Source organism: Accipiter gentilis, chromosome 15 (assembly GCF_929443795.1).
Source record: "Accipiter gentilis chromosome 15, bAccGen1.1, whole genome shotgun sequence".
In the NCBI taxonomy this organism is placed as follows: Eukaryota; Metazoa; Chordata; class Aves; order Accipitriformes; family Accipitridae; genus Astur; species Astur gentilis.
Genome location: NC_064894.1, coordinates 369,204 through 375,203, shown reverse-complemented (window position 1 = coordinate 375,203; position 6,000 = coordinate 369,204).

The window sequence follows — 6,000 nt, the reverse complement described above, 5'->3', positions numbered from 1 at the left end:
GCTCCCCAGCCTGGATGCTGTTCAGCAGGCAGAGGAAACACTCCCTCTCCCACAAAGGCTGAGGCTTCTAGATGATGGAAATGCCTTCCCTCCAGTGTACACTTCAGGCATTATTTAAGGGAGTGAAGTAAAAAAAATATTTTACCTTTTTGACTTTCTTGTTTGGTATCTTTCTAGGCTCCTTGATGCTGTGTCCTTGGAACTGAAAGCTCAAAAAGCAACTACAGGAAACTGAATTTTTATTCTTCTCCAGTCTTTTGTCAGGAACAAAAGTGTTTGCTTACTGACCTACCTGTGGAGAAACACAAAGCAACACTTCAAAGACCCATTCCCAATCAGAAACACAAGGTAAAAGCCAAACAACAGGGACCCTGCTCAAGGATCATAAATTTCCTTATGCGACTCCATTTCTCTAACAAGCTTCTGTTCCTGAAAGTACTATTACAAAAAAAAAAAAAGCAAAAACAAACAACCAAAGAAACAAACACCACCACCACCACCCCCCCCCAAAAAAAAAAAAAACACACCACCCCCCCACAACTCCCAAAATGCTCTCTTTTAAAGCAATTCTGGAATGGCAGAAAGAAATTAAGTGACCGGATTACTGTTTTGAACATGTTTCCAGTGCTCATGAAATATCTTGAACATATTCAAATGACAGCTCTGAAAATAAAAACTTCTGTGGCTAGGAAGAGCTGAACAGGAGTCAGAATATGCTTCTTGCTTAGCTCCAGACATATCTCTTTAACCCTAACACTTTAGGGGAATGTATCTAGAGTGGGGAAGATAGCTCAGCCATCATGTCAAAGATAAATAAATTGTTCAAGTATCCATTCTGGATATCCAAGTATCCAAAAATTGTTTGTCATAAATTATTAGGTTGCATTTAAACAGATAAGTTAACAGAAACAGGAGTTCTCTTATTCCTTAGTCAACCAAATCTGCCAAGCAAAAGATATTTGTGTTGCTTTTTTTTGGCTATGTAAAAATTTGCATATTACAAATTGTTAATAGTTATAATTACAAAATAATTATTAAAATATGAACTAGACCAGTTTTATGGCATCAATCCAAAATCATTTGCTGCAGCACATAAGCTAGTGCATGAAATTTGCTGAAGCCAGAGTTTCGCTCCAGCTGAAAAATCACAAAACTAGAGTACAAAACACAGCGTTCAAATACAAAGACATATATGAACCTTAAATACCTGTGTTTAGAGACTATGAGATCTCTGATGCTCCGAACAACAGAAAGTGTTTACAAACTATACACAAACCTATTCTTTGCTCCATCAGTAATTATAAAAATAGTTTATATTTGGGGCATTTCATCTCATCTTCAAGATCTTTCATAAAGGAGTATGGTGATAAAACATGGGGCTGCCTTTGGTTTTTGCAACACTGAAATCAATCAAGTATCTGTATGCAGTCCAAAGGAACGACAAATCATGTTTGTCACACCTACACCCAATTTTCTGAAAACAAAAGATGTAACAATATACAGAATCCTAGATGCCCTATATTTATCCTTTCTCTGAGAGCTAGAAGTGAAGACCGAATCCATGTCCTCCCACCCACCCCTACCCCCCTTTTTTTTATAAGCACCTTTTTTAATAGACCCCTTTTTTGTGTGTGTGGTAGATTTCTTACTACAGCTGAAGCTTTTGCTTGAGGCAGAAGATGTTTGAATTGTTTGAAACAGAGCACTCTGGGCTCCATGGAGTGGCCTAGATTATACTTCATATGAATGAAGTTATTATATTAATCACAACATTCATCACAGAGTATGACAAAGTTTAAAGTGCCTTAGATTTGTTATGAAAAACAGTATTACAAAAAATCCTTCCTATTATATCTGTTTAATTTACTACCTCTTTCTACATATATATTCTAGTTACAAGCCACGTTTGTTTTCTTTATTGGTAAATATTAGAACGATATGAAGGATGAAATTAGAAAAAATATGTGCTGTTGTGAACTCTTAGTTACAGAGTTACTTGCTTCCACTGCACTGCCTGCCAGGTAACTCACTGATCTATATACCCTAATAAAAACTCACGCAGGTCACTCTCAAGCACAGACCCTTATCAGGCAGATGGGTTTGAGGCATCTCAGTTTCCGGAGCCATGAAAACACAAAAAAGTCATTTTCTCCGCATCATGTCCAGCCACCTTTGGTCACCCCCAGCTGAAATCACCAGGTACCCAATTACAGCCGAGTTAGCTAGCAGCAGCCTTCAGGCAGGTTTGCCACAAGGTGTGAACTCGTACCTCTGGCTGTGGAGCAAGATTCATTAGCCACACTGAAGCGGTGACTGAGCACATCTCTGGAGCACCAGGACTGAAAACACAGCTTGAAGGCTGCGGTAGAGGTAAATCACATACAAAAAAGACACAGGAAAAAGAAATATCAGAGGCATAGGAGAACATCTATGTGCAGGACTCTTCAGTTTAGGAAAGCAATAACTGAAGGAGGAGAGCTAGGACCTCTTATACTGAGAAGGTGAAAAGAGGTTAGCTGCTCTTTCTCATCATACAACATAACAATACGATCAGGCACTGAGCTTAAAATAACAAAAAGGAAGCACTTGTTCACATAATACATAATCACATTGTGGAAAATATTGTTACACAAGCATGTGTGGGTAAAAAATATAAATTACTTCAAAAACTGTTTTAAAAATTCATGGACTGCCCAGAGAAGGATCACTTGCCCACTTGCTCTCTTCCTTTTCCTAAGCATCTGGCCAGTTACAGCTGACAGGGGTGAGATATGGAGTAGGAAGCTATAGGGCTCACTCACTTAGCTTCACTAGGTAGAAAGCACTCAACTCAAAATGCTCAGGGAGTTCAAAGTAGCAGCAGCAATAACAATGAAAATTTAAGATTTGTCCATCAGAATAAAAAATATACCGAATAGGCAATAAGTATACATCAAGCTCGTTACTCATTCTATGCTGTGAGACTTAGAGCTAGGATTGAGAGATTCCAAGCAGCTCCAGTATTTTTCACCGGAGTTACAGAGCTTCGTTCAAACAGAAGGTCCTTCAAAACAGAAGGTATCGTGACTAGTTTGTATGCGTAATATTTACTTGTTTTTATTTGAAACAAGCAAAGAAATCCAGGCTCTAGATGCCCTTGTAACCACTCATAAATGCAAGTAGTGCACCAAAACCCAATACATTAAAATAATCTTTATAAATAATTATGAACTGACACCTAAGAGCTAACATAGCTGAAATTACAAATTAGAAATGTCATCTCATGATGTGCATTAGCCCAGTGCCACTCAAAGCCAATGTATTTTTACTCATATCAAATTAGAACTGCAAACTACTGTGGATTTTTTCCTTGAACAAGGTACAGCTGAAAGGTCTGCAAAGAGAAACTTGAATCTGAAGCATTTCTTTTGGAGCTATCCATAAACCATCTGCATGTGCCATTAATGTTGGACATGGGAACAAGGCTGCTCTGTGTCAAAATGCTCACGACAGAAGTGTTTATTTGGAAAACAAACCATAAAGGCTAACAAAAAGGTCCTTGATAAGATGACAAAAAGATTACAAAGCTGAATGAAGGAGACTGGGACAACAATAAAACAAAGACCTGGGCTGTTCTTTCTCCAGAAGTTCCAGGCAAGGGAACAGGTAGAGCTTTCTGGACTCTGAGAAGAGCAACATCATGAATGGAGGTCTTGTCAGACACCAAAGCATCCTTCTCATGGACATATATGTGAAAGGGGCCCGTTCCTGTGCCTTTTGTTATCGCTGCAATGTCACATCAATGACGCACAATGAAGAGCCAGAAAGTGAGGGCTTCTATTCAAACAAGAGCTTCTGCATTGTCAAAGATCCTCAAAAGTTTGTGGACAGCAAGAGAACTCAGATAGTGAGGGAGGCACAGCCTTCAGCTCATGGTTATTTAGTATGTAATTTGATTTCATGTGTTTTCCTGCTTTGTATTCATTGATTTCAAATCTGTCCTCAGCACCTGTTTCTGCCACAATAGGTATGGTAAATTTCCAGCTCATATTGGATAGGCAAGTGGCCAGCTGAGACTATGGACATAATTAACTTGTCTATTTTAGCAACCCACCTCAAACCTTCAATTTATACAACAACACATCAATGTAAAAACATCTTCTGGTCACAGTCCTTTCCATTTTTTTAATCATCTGCCCCTCATATTTGTTACTTTAATTCATCACAACATCTTGTAATTTAAATTGTAAGCTGTTGAGGACAAAAAGTATTCTGTCTTGCATATTCTTGTGTAATGAGACCATGAAAAATGAGACCCTGCCATGATAGCTCCTCTGAAAATTAATATACATCATAATATTATTATCACCCTTCAACCATTTCCTTATCACCTCGAAGTATATTTTTTCCTTGTCGTGGTTTAACCCCAGCCAGCAACTAAACACCACGCAGCCACTCGCTCACTCCGCCCCCCTCCCCTCCCCCCAGTGGGTTGGGGGAGAAAATCAGGAAAAGAAGTAAAACTCATGGGTTGAGATAAGAACAGTTTAATAGAACAGAGAAGAAGAAACTAATAATGCTAACACTAATAAAATGACAACAGTGGTAATAAAAGGATTGGAATGTACAAATGATGCGCAGGGCAATTGCTCACCACCCGCCAACAAACACCCAGTTAGTCCGCGAGCAGTGATCCCCGCGCCCCCACTACCCCCAATTTATATACTAGATTGGATGTCCCATGGTATGGAATACCCTGTTGGCCATTTTGGGTCAGCTGCCCTGGCTGTGTCCTGTGCCAACTTCTTGTGCCCCTCCAGCCTTCTCGCTGGCTGGGCATGAGAAGCTGAAAAATCCTTGACTTTAGACTAAACGCTACTTAGCAACAACTAAAAACATCAGTGTGTTATCCACAATCTTCTCATACTGAACTCAAAACAAAGCACCATACCAGCTACTAGGAAGACAATTAACTCTATCCCAGCTGAAACCAGGACATTCCTGTATTTTTTAAGCAGAGCAATGGAAGCTGCTGTCTGATTGGCATTCAAACGTGAGTAAGATGCCAAGTGCTGCACCTCTTTGCACTTTGCACTGTGTGCTCCCTACAGCATGCACCTGTCACAGAGAAAAGTGTGTTGTTGCAGCAGCAGATTAAATGAATCCAGACAGTTTTTGTCCTTCAGGGAGAGACGCCTTGTTTTTGTCAGAGTCCGGTCTGTCGATGCTCTAACGTCACAGGATAGCATTCCACAGCACATGGCATCTCAATATTGCACTGGAGATTAAGAAATGGAAATTGTGTTCTTCTTTGGGAAAAAATGATCTTTCTTACAACATCTATTGACCAAAATGCTGCAGCTCTGGTGAGTAGTTATCATTTAAGCAACCTTTGGCTTCCTACAGACCGATGAAGGAAGAGAAGGGTCTTCACACATTCCTGGTGCGTATTTTCCCTCTTCCCGATTCCCTAAACACAGAACACATGAAATGAGACATCGACAACATAAAGTTCATCTGAATGTTTCCATTAAGCCAAACCTGTTTTGAAGAGCAAACTTGACATCAAAAACCCATCTAGGGAGTGTTTTCCACTGAAACTCTGCTCAGAGAGAGCACACACAAATGGAAAGCCCTGCTGCCTGCCAAAGGAAAAAAGCTCTTGTGGTTGAATCACACATCCACTAGTAGCTGTGAATAGTAAGAGCAGCCTGTAATCATTAATACTACACCTTGAAATGATCACTTCGTACTATTTTGCTTATGGGCAAGGGTGTTCTTAATATATTTTTTTCTTTTATGCTAAGCAACCTGTTTTAACATCACAATTCTTTTGATAGTGTGATTCTGTGCATTCATAGAAATGAAAATCTATACAGGACTTTTTTTTTTTTTTTTTTTTTTTTTTTTTTTTTTTTTTTTTTTTTTTTTTTTTAGGTATTTGTCTTCTAATAATCATGAGTTGTAAAAAAAGTCCTTCAGACGTCACCCACAAGACCTCCTGTTTTTCTAGGGATCTGA